General features: G+C 43.5%; 1 protein-coding gene across 2 annotated transcripts in view; it reads left to right on the forward strand.

Annotated features, from left to right (window-relative positions):
* Nucleotides 1-16,076, forward strand: part of APBA2 (amyloid beta precursor protein binding family A member 2) — a 174,970-nt gene that overhangs the window by 17,985 nt on the left and 140,909 nt on the right. For both annotated transcript variants that reach the window (XM_072950667.1, XM_072950666.1), the window contains exon 2: nt 9,993-10,098. The gene's annotated coding sequence lies outside the window, so the exon portion shown is untranslated. The remainder of the gene's footprint in view (nt 1-9,992; nt 10,099-16,076) is intronic.

Genomic DNA, 16,076 nt, shown 5'->3' on the forward strand with positions numbered 1-16,076 from the left:
AATCACAAATTTATGGTTACCAGGGGAAAAAAAGAGTGGGAAGGGATAGATTGAGAGTTTGAGATTTGTAGATACTACTGTATATAAAATAGACAAACAAGTTTATAGTGTATAGCACAGGAAATTATATTCAATATCTTGTAGTCACCTATAATGAAAAACAATATAAAAAGGAATATATGTATGTATTTGTATGACTGAAACATGATGCTGTACACAAGAAATTGATGCAACATTGTAAACTGACTGTACTTCAACTAGAAAAGAAAAAAAAAGAAATAATCAAAAGGTTGTGAGGAGGGTAATAGTTCTGTGGTAGAGCTCGTGCTTAGCATGCACAAGGTCCTGGGTTCAATCCCCAGTGCCTCCATTATAAAATAATATAACAAACAATTAAATAAACCTAATTACCCCCCAAAATTTTTGAAAAGCGAAATAATCAAAAGGCATGGTGGTGATGTGGGGAAGTCTGGATCAGGAAATGTGGCTTTTCATTATCAGCCCTTCTAGTATTTGATTATTCAGTCTCAGTGAAAGAAGCATCTCATTTCTTTAGGGCTTTGCAACAGCTAATGACCGATCAGACCGTCCAGTCACCTGATAAGGTGGGGTCAGAGGTGTCTGTCCTCAGGTGAACAGGGCAGTGGTGACAGCCACAGCACAAGGTGTCCAACAGCACCAGGCAGGATATGAGACATTCTCGGATGATTGGTGGGATGACAGTACCTGGTACAGTCATTCCTGCTCAAACCTGCACGGTGGACAGTAAATTAAAGTGCTGCCTGGGGACATGGGACTTGCCTCTTAGCAGCATCCTTCACTGTCTGTTGTGAACGACGTGGGGATTGGGACATTTCCATGGAGATGGCTGATGAAGGGACTTTCAATCCTGGGCACCTGCTTAAATCCTCTACAGGCACCCACCCCCTGACCCCCGGCAATCACTGATCTTTTTGCTGTTATCAAAGCTGTGGCTTTTCCAGAATGCCATATGATTGGAATCCTACATTATGTAGCCTTTTCAGATTGGCTTCTTTCACTTAATTAATATGTGTGTAAGTTTCCTCCATGTCTTTGCATGTCTTGAGAGCTCATTTCATTTTAGTGCTGTATAATATTCCATCGTCATGGTGGACCTCAGTTTGTTGATGCATTCACCCACTGAAGGATGTCTTGTTTGCTTTCAAGTTTAGCAGTTGTGAATAAAACTGCTGTAGACACCCATGTGTAGGTTTTTGTGTGGATAACTGCCCAACTGTCTTCACAGGCGGCTGCACCATTTTGCATTCCCACCAGCTGTGTTCCTGTGGCTCCACATCCTCGTCAGCCTTTGGTGATGTCACTGTTTTGGATTTGGACCATCTATTAGATGTGCAGAAGGATCTCACTGCTGTTGTAATTTGTATTGCCCAAGGACATGTGATGTGAAGTACCTTTTCACATGCTTATTGCTATTTCCTTTGGTGAGGTGTCGTCACATTTTTAGCTCATTTTGGAATTGGGATTTTTTTTTTTCTTGTTGTTGCATTTTAAGTGTTCTTTGTATATTTTGTGTAGCAAGTCCTTTATCAGATGTGTCTTTCGCAAATATTTTCTACGGCTTGTCGTCTTACTCTCTTTTAAAAGTGTCTTTCGTTGAGCAGAAACCTTTCATTTTTTAAATATCATTTTTTAAAATTGCATTCTTTTTTATTAAGTATAGTCAGTTTACAGTGTTGTATCAATCTCTGGTGTACAGCAGCACAATGTTTCAGTCATACATGTACATACATATGTTTGTTTTCATGTTCTTTTTCTTTTTTGTTTATTTGGGGGGAGTTAAGTAGGTTTATTTACTTATTATTATTTTTTTATTTAACAGAGTTACTGGGGATTGAACCCATGACCTTGTACCTGATAAGCATGCACTGTACCGCTGAGCTATATCCTTCCTTCCCCTTCATATTCTTTTTCATTATAAACCTTTCATTGATGAAGTCCAGCTTAATTCTTAATTCTTTCTTTCATAGATCGTGCCTTTGGTGTCGTAGCTAAGAAAGTCATTGCCAAACACACACGGTCATCTAGATTTTCGCCCATGTTGTCTTCTAGGAGTTTTATGGCTTTGTGTTTTGACATTCAGGTCTGTGATCCATTAATTTTCATGAACGATATGATGTCTGGGTCTGGATTTGTGCTTTGGTTTTTTTTGCATGTGGATATCCATTGGTTTCATTTGTTGAAAGGACTATCTTTTCTCCATTGTATTGTCTCTGTTCCTTTGCCAAAGATCAGTTGATTAGTATTATGTGGGCCAGTTTCTGGACTCTCTGTTCTAGTCCTTCGATCTGTCTGTTCTTTTGAGGTACTTTGCATTCTATTGAATGGGCTTGATAGAAAATTATTTAAAAATTAAAATATTTAGAGTTTCAAGGCTCCTAAGTGTTGATTTTGAGGGAATGTCCCAGTTTTCACATATGTGATTCTTTTCCAGAAAGGAGGGTGACTAAATGAATAACGTGCATTTTCTGGTTTCTCAATAGGAAGTATTGATTCATTGTGTTAAAGAAAAAAGAACCATAAGAAGATGTGATTTTAATTTTGACTTCATATTAAGGCCTTCTGAAACAGAAAGTTCTCAGTGCCTGGCTTCTGCATCTTAGACTTGGGAGCTTTGGTGCACAGAGGGCTGATCTGGGGAGAAGTCTGGGAGCCGGATGGTTTGGGTTCTGCTGGCTGACTTCCCACCCTGTCCAGGGAGTCTGGATCCCAGAGGACAGCAGCAAGTAGGTTGTGTCAGGAAGGATGAACATAGCCACCTGCACTGGACCATTTTGCACCCCTGAATAAATAAGATAGCATGTTGCTGGCATGTGGTGCTCACATGGGACCATGTGGCAGTGGCTTGCCTGCCAGCCTGCTTGGCAGAGATAAGATGCTCAGACCTAGGGCCGCTATGCAGGGTCAGGGAGGAAGTTGAATTCAGTGCACATCCCCCATCTCATTGACGGTTTTGGGGCTCATGAGAGTCACTGGTTCTGAATGGAGCTGTGTGTGGATTCTTTCTCTTTTTTCAGTGTAATAGAGCTTTTCAAATCAAAATACATCTTGCTGAAGCCATTCAGAGATGTTTTCATATTAAGAAAAAAAAAGAAAAGTAGCTGCTGTGATGATCCCCTGGCCACCCCACGCCAGGGCTTTGTGGGCCGTCCACTCCGCTGTCCTGAGCCCACCTGGATATGGTTCTGCATCTCATCAGAAAGGGAGCCATAGGCTGTGCAGATCAGAGATTCACATTAGCTTTTATGATGGAATTAGATGGGATTAGATGCTTCCTTGATATTGCTGCTCCAAGTATAATAATTCGAGAATGCATATTTGCTGCTAGCTGCTGAAGGCGGACATCACTGGAGGAATTTAGATTAGTGGGAAGTTGGAATATATTGTTTTAAAAGACATTTCAAGAGCATCCTTGGAAATCCTCTATAGCTATGAAGTGATTTCCTCCGCCCCTTTTTTTTCTTTTGCTTTGTTTGGTGGGGGGAGGTAATTTGATTGATTGATTGATTTTAAATAGAGGCACTGGAAATTGAACCCAGGACCTTGTGCATGCTAAGCACATGCTCTACCACTGAGCTCTACCCACCACCCAGTTCCCTCTTTTCAATCTTACTTATATAGCTGTATCTGTTTGAAGTTTTCATTGCATGCCTGTTCCCTCTAATAGTGTATCTGCCTAAGCTGTCTTGAATTCCATGAAATGGGCTTGATATTAAATTGTTTTAAGTATTTTAATTGCCATTTGGAAGACCTGGAGTGTTTCCGGCATTCATATTTGGGCCATGGGGATGCCACTTTGCATCCTTTTGTCACATGTTGGAGACAGGCTGTTTCAGGAAAGGGCTTGAGAGTATACAATGGATTAGGAAGCATGGATTATTCAAAGATTTATCCTTTATGCTTTGAAATCTGAAATGGAGGTGCTGTGGCCTCAGGGACTTGGCGATTTGGAGCCAGGGAGGGGGCTGGTGGGGCTCCCGTCTTCATTCAGAACCCACATCCCGCCTAGATAGCCCAGCATCGTGGAGGTGAAGATTCAAAACAAGCCTGAGTTCCGGCTGCTGGCGACCTGCTGGGGCAGGTGTGGGGTGAGGAGACTGGATGGCTGATGGGTGGGGTGCTCCAGCCCCGGCCCCCTCTGGAGGCTGTTCCTTTTTACCCTGCAGATCCCCTGGAGATGGGGGGGGGGCAGCTTCATTTCATCATTTCATCCAGGCACCTTCATAGAGTGATGGGCTGCAGGGATGTCAGAGGACGAGCCCATGGCCCTAGTGTCTCCTTATGTTTATCCTTTATTCTCTGGGCCTTTTACTTGAAGATACCTTGAGTATCCTGTGTATGTATTTACTTTTAAGATCCATATTAATGGTGGGGGGAGGGGATAGCTCAGTAGTAGAGCGAGGGCTTAACAGGCCCTAGGTCCTGGGTTCAATCACCAGTACCTCCATTTAAAAATAAATAAGTAAATAAACCTAATTATCCCCCCATAAACCTAATCATCCCTCCCTAAAATCCATAACAAGCATTTTCTAAGGGAAACGTTTCAAAGACACATGATGTCCATCCATTTATCCGTTCATCCCTCATTCAGCGCATCCTTGTGGAACCCCTGCTGTGTTGCGAGCACCGTGGTGGGCAAGCCAAGGGCTTCTTTTGTGTTCCAGGTCTTAACACATCAGCCTCCTCTGGGGCAGGGACAGCTGAGTTTTGTCACGTACAAAGCGGATGCCTCTGCACCACAGTTTGCTGTGTTAGAAGCGAGGACTGAAGGCGAGACCTTCCAGACAGACGGAATGGGCAGAGCTAAGCCTGCCCAGTAGCCGAGTTTAAAGCACGCAGGTCTGCCCCTCCCAGGACAGTAGCCCTGCTGTTGATGTGGGACCCCGAGGTCTGCACCTCTGTCAGCAGTTGGATCTCCGCGGGGGCCCGAGGGGTGGGCAGGGCGGCAGGGTGATGTGCCCGGCGTGTGCGGGGCGCCAGGTGCGGTGATGGTGATGGACTGACAGCAGCATAGAGGACAGGCAGCCGCCACCGTGGGGGGCTTCCAGGCTTCAGACTTGCAGGAGTTATCAGAATTTTAGAAAAAATTCTCCTAGTGAGAGCATCACAATCACTTAGCCTCTTTCAGTGTGTTTTGAGCCTTTCAAGCGGTACCGGCCAGTCGTCCTCCGTGGTGCTGAGGCTGAGGTGAGTGAGTGCGCATGCGCACCAGCTCCGGCCAGGCTGCAGGATGCTGGGGTCCACGCAGACCTCTCCAGGATGTGGGGGGCTTATGAACCGGGGTCCTGCATCTGGATAATTATGCCTGCAGTGTGGTCTTCCTCCCAACGTGGGGAAGTCCTCGAAGAGAGACTGGAGAACAAATTTATGTTGTTTTAAAAAATATCTTAGGTTTCCATTGTGTCTAGCCTGAGAATTACTCACAGGTCCTGTAACGGTGTGAGAGTGCTTCCCGAGGCTGAGAAACCCATTTCTTCTTGCACTTTCGGCCAGCGGTGCCCGGCGTGTCAGGGCTGAGGGAGGGTAGAAGCTGGCAGGTGAGGGCCTCATCCCTGCTGTTCTGTGGTTTCAGACCCCCGAATAAAAGCTGCTCATGTCCAAGCATGTGCTATATGAGAATTTAAATTTTATTAGACAACTTTGGGAAAGAAGCAGGCTTTAAAAGAAGAGACAAAAGCGCTGCTTGTGGCATTTTTCTCTTTGGAGGATTTGAAGTTGCAGGAGAAGATTTCAGCGAGGTTGGGGTTTGCGGCTATTTCGGAGAGTCCCCTTGTCCTTCCGAGGACCCCCCGGCCTGCTTTGATCTTCTTTCCAAAGTTTGGGAGGGTGGCCGTTTTCACAAGCTGCTTCAGTTCCCCAGGTGGGCGCTCTGGAAGGGTCCTGCTCCTTCTCCACCCCACCCTCTCAGCACCCCTCCACTTAGAAAGTCCCCACCTCCCCACAGAGAGGGCTTAGGAACCTGATCCTACCCTGACCCAATGGCCCTTTGTGGGCACTTCTCCAGGTAAGAGCATCCTCCTGCGCCTGAGCTGGGGTCTGTCACGGGGTCCCCACCCCACCCAACCCTGCTGCTCCTCCTGCCTGCTGTCCCATCCACCCCAGGTGTGTGTGTGCTTGTGCATGTGCACACACACATCATGCACATCATGCATACACCACACACACCATATACATCATGCACACACACACCACACACATCATACACACACATCCTGCATACACCACACACACACACACACCACACACATCATATACATCATGCACACATACACACCACACACATCATACATACACATCATGCATACACCACACACACCATGTACATCATGCACACACTACACCCACATACACAACATGCAGATACCATGCACCACACCACACGCTATACACACACAAATCATGTGTGCACACACACCACAGGACACATACTCCGCACCACATACACACACCACACACTCCACACCAAACATCACACGCTCCCACACACACACGTATGTTAGCTAACTTGCCGTTTTCACTCAATCATAGGCTTTTATTCCTTCTGTCAGTACATGTGGGCCGTCCTCTTTTAAAAAAAAGAAGTCTCAGAGTATTTCAGCACGTGGACTCCGCCATAATTTATTTAACCATTCTCCTATTTACGGGCACTTAGGTTGCTTCCAGTTTTTCAAAAGACTGCTGCAGTAAAAATCCTTAGACTCACACCATCTCTTGTATATGTGAGTACTCCTGGAAATGGATAGTTACTGGGTAAAAGAGTATGCATGTTTAAGTTTTTGATAGAGAAGGCTGAATTGCTTTTCTGAAAGGCTTCCCTGGGACTCCTTCTAAAGAAATTAAAAAAAATTTTTTGAGAAAATCAGCAAAAAAAAAAAATGTAATTCACCGCCGAACGCTAAATAGAGAGTGCTACCCCCTCAGGCCATGAACTGTGAAATGCCACAGCCTGGGAGGGGCCAAGCACCCGGCAAAGGTTGATATGGTTTCTAATTTTCTTGTGCCCTCTTCCTCCATCCCCCTTCTCAAAAGAAGCAGTCCTGGGGAAAGATGAACAACCAAACTCCTGAGAATTTACTGATGTTCCTCAATTTGGAGAGGGGGAGACTGTGATGAAGGGGTTTGGGAAGGATGCCCCTGGAGCCTGGTGGCTCTCATCAAAGTCAGGAGAAATCCGTCCTCCACCAGGGTTGCTGCTCAGTGCCATTCACACTGCATTCTGGGAGAATCCCTTCGCTCCATCTTCCAGTTTACCTCAATGATATCCATTCTTACATTCAGCCTCCTGAATATCAGCCACCATATTTTTTTAATGAGCCAGCATAATTATTTCAGCAGTTTTAGGGTTACAGAGAAGTGGAGCAGAAAGTTCCCATGTAGCCTCTAACCCCTCCCTCCTCTGGTTTTCCCTGTTATTATCATTTCAAGTTAACATGGTATATTAGTTACCACTGACGAGTCAATATTAATACAATTGTTATTATTATTATTAACTAAATTGGAGTCAGGTGCACTCTTTGTGTTGTACATGCTCTGGGTTTTGACAAAAGCATCATGACTCCAACTGCCCTCCTTTTGTTTTCCCTAGATTGTTAATTATGTCTTTGTCTTGTTAACCTCTTCCAGTTTTAAGACTCCCCTTTGGTAACAGATTTTGGAGTTTTGCTTCCTGTGGTTTGAGAAAGGGCCAGGGTGTTGGCTCCCCTCTGGGGACTGGTGCTCCCATGGTGTCCTGGTCCCCTATCCCAGCCCCAAATTCTGACCCACTCAGATCTCAGCACTTTGTCACTCTGAGTATGTGAATGAGGAGGGAGGTGGGTGGGGACAGGAGGCATTTTCAGTATGAGAACCTGCCTCCTTTTCTGTTGGAAGAGGAATTAGCCTGTGTTGCAGACGGGAGCTGGGTGGCCAGCTTCCACCCAGGGCCTGCAGCTCCCTTGGCCATGCCTGGGACTCGGAGCTGTTCATATGTGAGCTGGGCCTGGTGGGGCTGGTGGTGGAGGGGAGCTGCCAGTGAATGTCCCCAGACCTGGTGTACATGACCCTTCTGCCTGCCCAGCAAGTGGCCTGGGATGCCATCCAATGCTCCGCCCCTTGGAGTCCCTTCCCAGTCTTTGCCATTCCTTCCATTTATCCTCCCTTTTCTCTAAGGCTGTGTTTCAGGCTCATGCCCTCAGCTTGCTGGCCACAGCAGCCTTTTCAGTCTCTGGAGAGCTGTGCCTCTTAGAGGCCAGGCGCCAGAGGGAGCAGGAGAGGGAATGATTGTGAAAACTGCAGAAACAAGACGGGCTGGGAAGTGGGTGGTTACCGCCAGAGTTCAGGGAAGCCTCTCCCAGTTGGGCTTTGAAGGATGAATAGGAGTTTATCAGTAAGATTCTAGAGGAGTGAAGAAGGGAATGGCTCAAACACTGGCTTGGAAGGTGTGAGACTTTGACAGCACGGGGTCTTGGGGGTCTGACAGGGGTGCGGCTGTAGTGGTGGGCAGAGCCTAGGCCTGGGAGCTCATGGGTCAGATTTGGTGACTGAGTGGTACGCACAGCACCATGTCTCCAGGGCCCCTTTAGAGTCCCTGGCTGTAGGTGGGGCAGGCACAGGTGTGGTCTGGCCTGGGTGTCATCTGCGTGGACAGGGACACCCTCACCGATCAGTATTTGAGCAGGCCTATGGTGGGTGGAGGCGGTCTGTGGTGGGACTTAGGAGACCTCCAGCTTGGTGGCCTGCGCGGAGGGCAGCAGCCGTCACGTTAGAGCTCAGGGACTCTCCTAAGTCATGGGGATCAGAGCCCTCATTGGACAGGCAGGGAGACCAGGGTGCCGGCGCTGGACACCCGTGGGGGGGCCTGAGCACCGTATCTCAGTGCCCCCATCATCCTCTGAGGGAGGGAGAGTGAGGTGTAGGGAGTTCTGCAGCCTTCCCTGGCTGTACGGGGCAGAGCTGCGTCTGAGCCTCAGTCTGCAGCCCAGCTCCATGCAGAGGTCAGGCCGCCACTCACACCAGGGTGACCCTGGTCTGTGCGCTGTGTGCTGGCACTCTGGCCCAGGTGGGGAATGCTGTCACCCGCACACGGGGTGGCTTGTCCTGGGCACTGGCATGTGCACACGGTCATCCTTTCTTTGAAAAGATTTTGTTTCATATATTCTGTAGAATTCCCACCTCTACCCCCCGCCCCCGTACACACAATTTTAAGGTAAATAACCTAGTTGACAGTAAGCTCTGTACCTTGTGTAGCATTTTGCTTTTTTGGAAAAACAAGTTGGGAACAGACCTTGTGGAGTGTTTTTGTTTCCTGTCATAGCAAATGGGAACTTGAACTTATTTTTTAAAAAAAGTTGAAGTGTAGTTGATTTGCAGTGTTTTGTTAGTTTCTGATGTACAGCCAAGTGATTCAGTTACATACATATATATTTTTTCTTTTCCAGCTTCTTTTTCATTATAGGCTGTTACAAGATATTGAATATGGTTTCCCATGCTATACAGTAGGACCTTGTTGTTTATTTACTTTATATGTAGTAGTTAGTATCTGCTAATTCCAAACTCCCAATTTATCCCTCCCCACCCCTCTTCCCTCTTTGGTCACCATAAGGAAACCTGAACTATTAATGCCACGGGGTTTCCTGCATTTTCCTCCAAAAGGGTTAGAGAAATGCATTGCTCAGGAGCCCGAGCCCGGCCGCGGCGGCCTGAAGTCCTTATTATCCGTGTTGCTGGCCTTCGGGAGCAGACAGGGCTGCCTTGAAAACTCGTGGACGGGACTCGTGATCGGCTTGTCATTCTTCGATTTGCAGAATGCGAGGCGGCTCTGCAGAACTGGGAGTTCTGCTCCAAGAGTCCCGAGCTGCGGGGAGCTTTGATGAGTGTGTGATCCTTCACCCGCGTCGGAGAACGTCCTTCTGCTCCTAAAAGAGCAGCGCTTGTGTGCCCGGCCCGCTGACGCCCGCGCGTCTCTTTCGTTTCAGGCTCCAGAGGACCGGAGCGCTGCTGCATCTGGGGTGGGCGAGCCAGCGCCGAGGCCAGGGCGGACCTGCGGATGGCCGAGGGTCCCCGGGCGCCGGCAGACTCCAGGTGAGTGGCCCCGCGGGTCCCCAGGGCGCCGGCCCGACGTGCGCGTGCGCACCAGCGCCTCCGCGCCTCCGCGCTCGCGCTGGACCAGGGCTGGGAGGACGGCCAGGTGCGCTGGTCTTTCTCCAGCAGACGCTCAAATGCAGCGACACGCAAGCTTTTCATTGCTTTCAGTTTTTACAAATTGACGGGGAGAAAGATGAGTTCCAGGCGTTCCCAGAGGACAGACAACGTGCATTTCCTGTGACCCGTCCATCCCCCCTTTCAAACCCACCTGGTCCTCTTCCGCCGCCCTGGGTGGCCCCAGTCTGAGTGGTGCTGTTGCCCCCTTCCCGTTAGGGTGCTGAAGGGTCAGGTTTTGATACTAGGGGAAGGCTGGCCTCATAGAATGACTTGGGAAGTATTCCTTCCTCTTCTCATTTCTGAAATAGATCACAGAATTGATGTCACTTATTCCTTAAACGTTTGGTAGAATTCAGCAGAGATACCATCTGGGCCTGTTGATTTCTTTGGGGAAGATTAATTATTGATTCACTTTTTAAAATGCATAAAGCTATTCCGTGTGTCTGTTTCTCTTTGTGTGAGTTTTGGTAGTACGTGTCTTTTAAGGAATTGGTCTGTTTTATACAGATGATCAAATTTGAGGGACAGAGTTCTGTGTAGTTTATCCTTATATCATCCCTTTTCATGGGATATTATCCTTTTCTGTGGGATCAGTATTGATGACCCTCTTTCTTTTCTGGTATTGCGAGTTTGTGTCTTCTTTTCCTTGGTTAGCCTGGTCAATAAAGCAGATTTGTGGTTCATTGATTTTTTTTTTCTTTTCAATTTAGTTGATTTATGCTCTAATTTTTATAACATTTCTTTTACTTGTTTTAGGCTTCAGTTACTCTTTATTTTGTTTCTTAAGGTAGAAGCTTACCTTATTGATTTTATATCTTTCTTTTTCTTTTTTTTTTTGTATGTATATATTTTTATTGAAGTATAGTCAGTTTACAGTTTTGTGTCAATTTCTGGTGTACAGCATAATGCTTCAGTCATACATGAATGTACATATATTTGTTTTTGTATTCTTTTTCACCATAAGTTACTACAAGATACTGAGTATAGTTCCCTGTGCTATACAGTATAAACTTGTTTATTTTATATATACTAGTTAGTATCTGCAAATCTTGAACTCTCAGTTTAACCCTTCCCACTCCCTTCCTTCTCTGGTAACCATGAATTTCTTTTCTATGTTTGTAAGTCTGTTTCTGTTTTGTAAATAAGTTCATTTGTCTTTTTAGTTTAGATTCCACATATGAGTGATATCATATGGTATTTTTCTTTCTCTTTCTGGCTTACTTCACTTAGAATGATGATCTCCAGGTCCATCCATGTTGCTGCAAATGGCGTTGTTTTATTAGTTTTTATGGCCGAATAGTATTCCATTGTGTAAATATACCACAGCTTCTTTATCCAGTCATCTGTCGATGGACATTTGGGTTGTTTCTTTCTTCTTTTATAATCTATACATTTAATGCTATATATTTCAGTCTAAGTGCTGCTTTTGTTACATGATAGAAATCTTGACAAGCAGTATTTTGGTTTTCATTTAGTTAAAAAAAACTTAAAGAATCCTTTCTTTTGCTATCTCCTTGTGGACCCATGTGTTATTTAGAATTATGTTGTTTAATTTCCAGATATTTGGGAATTCCACCTATCTTCCTTTATTGACTTACTTTTATTTTTTAGATTATGAGTTTTTTTTAACATTCTTTCTTACTGATGTATCAGTTACAGTGTGTCAATTTCTGGTGTACAGCATCATGTTTCAGTCATACATATACATACATATGTGTCTTTTCATATTCTTTTCCACTATATGTCACTACAAGATATTGACTATAGTTCCCTGTACTGTTCAGTAAAAAGTCCCACTATGGTTCCCTCTTTATGTTTCCAGTTGAAGAAGATCTTTTCTTCTAGGTTCCAGTCCTTTTTAATTGCTGGTTGTTTAGCAGTTGATTGTGGTTTTGTTGTGATTGGGAGAGGATCGTGGTCCTACTGCTTCACCATCTTGACTGGAAATCCCTTTATTGCTTTTTAGTTTAGTTCCATTCTGGTCTGAGAATATACTTTGAATTACTTCAGTTTTGTAGAAACTTGTTAAGGTGTGCTTTATAGCCCCAAATATGTTCTGTTTTGGTGTTATGAACTGAATGTTTGCATCCCCTCCCTAAAATTCACATGTTGAAATCATACCACTCAAGATGATGCTGTTAGGAGGCGGGGCCATTGGGAGGTGATTGGGTCATGAGGGTGGAGCCCTCATGAATGGGATTAGTGGCCTTATGAAAGAAACCCCACAGAGCACCCTCGCCTCTCTGCCACATGAGGACACAACGAGATGTCTGAGACCCAGGAGAGAGCCCTCATCTGACCACACTATCACCCTGACCTTGGACTTCCAACCTCCAGAACTGTGAAAAATACATTTGTGTTGTTTGTAAGCCACCTAGTCTATGGCATTTTGTTACAGCAACCCAAAAAGACTAAGACAGTTGATGACTGTTCATACAAGCTTGAGAAGAATGTGTATTTTGCTGTTGTTGGGTGGAATATTGTATGAACATCAGTCAGATCCAGTTGACTGATAGAGCTGTTCAGATGACGCATCCTTGTTGATTTTCCACCTACTTGTTCTATCCGTTACTGACTGGGGATGTTGACGTCTCCAATTATAATAGTGGATTTGTCCACGTCTATTTTCAGTTCCATCAATTTTGCCATGCATATTCTCATGCTTTGTTGTTGGATGCATAGCCAGTTAGCATTGTGATGTCTTATTGGAGAATTGAATTGAATTGCATCTCATGCTGTAATGCCCCCTCTTTATCCCTGATAGCTTTCCTTGCTCTAAAGTTGGCTTTGTCTGAAATTAATATTGGTAGTCCAATTTTCTTTTGATTGGAGTCAGTGTGGTAAGTCTTTCTCCATCCCTTTACTTTTAACCTATCACAGTCTTTACATTTAAAATGAGTTTCTTGTAGACAGCATATAGCTGGGTCTTGTATTTTTATCCACTCTGACAAACTATCTTTTTTGGGGGGGAGTGAATTAGGCTTATTTATTTATCTTAATGGAAGGGCTGGGGATAGAACGCAGGACCTCGTGCATGCTAAGCATGCGCTCTGCCTCTGAGCTCTATCCTCCTCCCCCAAACCATCCTTTAATGGGTATATTTAGACCATCCACATTTAAAATGATTATTGATGTATTTAGACTGATATCAGGCTTTTCAATCACTGTCTTCTGTTCTTGCCAAAGGTTTATTTTTCTCCTTTCTCTGGTTTTCATTGACGATTTTATAGGAATTAATTATATTTCTCTTAGCTTGTCAAGTTCACTTCTTTGAAAATTTTTTAGTGTTTGCCTGAGAGTTTACAAGACACATTTTAAAGCAATCTAAGTCTACCTTCAAATGACACCATACTTCTTCCAATTTAGTGCAAATACCTTAAAACAGAGTGTCCCCACTTCCTCCTCCCCGTCCCTGGTGATACTGCCATGGTTCATTTCATTTACCTAGAAGTTAGAATCACCACAATACTTTGTTACTATTAAAGCTTTAAATAAGCAGTTATTTTTTAGATCAAATAAGAGTAAGAAGGGAAAGGGCATGGCTCAGTGGTAGAGTACATGCTTAGCAGGCATGAGGTCCTGGGTTCAATCCCTGGTCCCTCCATTAAAATAAGTAAATAAATGAATGAGTGAATAACCTAATTACCTCCTGCCCCCCAAATTAAAAGTAAATAAATAAATAACATCACACACTCTTCCTTTCTTTATATAGATTCAGGTTTCCAACCTGTATAACATTCCTTTTGCATGAAGAAAAATCTTTTAATGTTTGTTTCAGGGTATGTCTGCTGGAGACAGAGTCCTTCAGTATCTATTTGGCTGAGAAAGGTTTTGTTTCTCCTTCACTTTTGAAAGATAATTTTGCTGGGTATAGAAATCTAGGTGAGTGGGCTTTTGTTTTTTCCTTTTACAGCTTTGAAGGTTTTCCTCTCCTCCCTTCCTGATGGCCCATGAGAGGTCTGCTGTCATTCTTACCTTTGTTCCTTTATGGACAAAATGTTTCCCCATCTTCCTCTGGCTTTTTTATTGATATTGCTTTTCTCTTTGGTTTTCTGCAGTTTGAGTATGGTATGCCTAAATATAGTTGATTTGTTTAAGTATTTATTCCACTTGGTGTTCTTTGAGGTTCCTGGATCTGTGCTTTGGTGTCTGTTGTTAATTTTAGAAAAAATTTCGGCCATTATTACCTCAAATATTTTTTCTTCTTCATTCTCTTTTGTTTCCTTTTGGTCCTCTGATTGGACATGTGTTGTATCTTTTGATATTGTCCCCTGATGCTTGGATGCTCTGATACGTCTCTACTCCTGCCCCACAAAGACCTTTTTCCCCTCTGCATTTCAGACTCTGTTGACTTATCTTCAGGCTCACTGATTTTCCCTCAGCCATGCTGAGTCTCCTGATGAGCTCATCAAAGGCATTCTTCCTTTCTATTACCAATTTTTTTTTAAATTCTAGCATCTCTTTTTGATCTTTCTTAGACTTTCCATCTCGCTGCTTACATTACCCATCTGTTCCCACATGCTGTCTACTTTCCCCATTGGAACCCTTAACATATTAATTGTAGTTACTTTAATTTCACAGTCTGATCATTCCAATGTCTGTGTCATAACTAAGTATGGTTATGATGCTTGATTTATCTCTTTAGCATGTGTTTTTTTAATAGTGAAATTAGAAAATTGTTTAGATAAAAGTGAATTTACTGAAATATAAAATTAACCATTTTCTTTTCTAATATTTGAAAGTCAGAACAGTTTGCCTGCTTTGTTTTAGTATTTGCAAGGAAAAATTGGACTTTGTCGCTAACGCAGTGGTACCATTTTCAAGATTAATGGAATTTCAGTGTTTCAGAGATTGCCAGTTATTGAGATCTGTAAGGACTTCAAATGGGCATGGCTTTCTTGTGGTGTGTTTTTAAGGTCCTTGAATTTACAGTCACCTCTGAGCTTCTGTCTTGAGTACTTTCCACGTACCTTGTAGTTGTCAGCTTAGGGCAGATTTTTAAAAATTGAAGTATAGTTGATTTACAATAGTGCATCAGTTTCAGGCATATAGCAACCTGATGTGGTTATACATGTCTGTGTATATATCTATATTCTTTTTTACAATTTTTTTACCTTTTATTAAAATTGAAATATAGTTGACATACAATATTATGTCAGTTTCAGCTGTATAACATAGTGATTTGACATTTAAATACATTATGAAATGATCATCATTGTATGTCTAGCTTTACTTATTATATGCCTGATCATATTTTCTATTTCTTTTTTAGCTTTTATTTATTTTTAATTTTTAAAAAAATATGCATATATGTACTGTTCATTGTTTCTAAGAATAGTTTAGAGCTTTAGCTTTTTAAGCTTACATAGTTATCAAAGGAATAAAGCCAATCACAAAATAAGAATCAACAGAATGCAGTAATCCAGTCATAATGGACAGTCAAATGTGCTTACACATACTTAAGAAATCAGTCATCTGTTTTAAATAATAAATAGTTCATTTGTGTCCTTTCTTTTTAAATTCCACCCTCGCCTCTCTGCCACATATAAGCGATATGGCATTTTTCTTTCTCTTTCTGGCTTACTTCACTTAGAATAATGATCTCGGGGTCCATCCATGTTGCTGCAAATGGCATTATTTTATTCTTTTTTATGGCTGAGTAGTAGTCCACTGTATAAATATACCACAAGTGCTTTATCCAGTCATCTGTTGATGGATGTTTAGGTTGTTTCCATGTCTTGGCTACTGTAAATAGTGCTACTATGAATATTAGGGTGCATGTATCCTTTCAAGTTGGTTTTCTCCAGATATATGCCCAGGAGTGTTATTGCTGGATCATATGGTAGGTCTATTTTTAG

This window comes from Vicugna pacos, chromosome 27 (genome assembly GCF_048564905.1).
Source record: "Vicugna pacos chromosome 27, VicPac4, whole genome shotgun sequence".
NCBI classification, from domain to species: Eukaryota; Metazoa; Chordata; class Mammalia; order Artiodactyla; family Camelidae; genus Vicugna; species Vicugna pacos.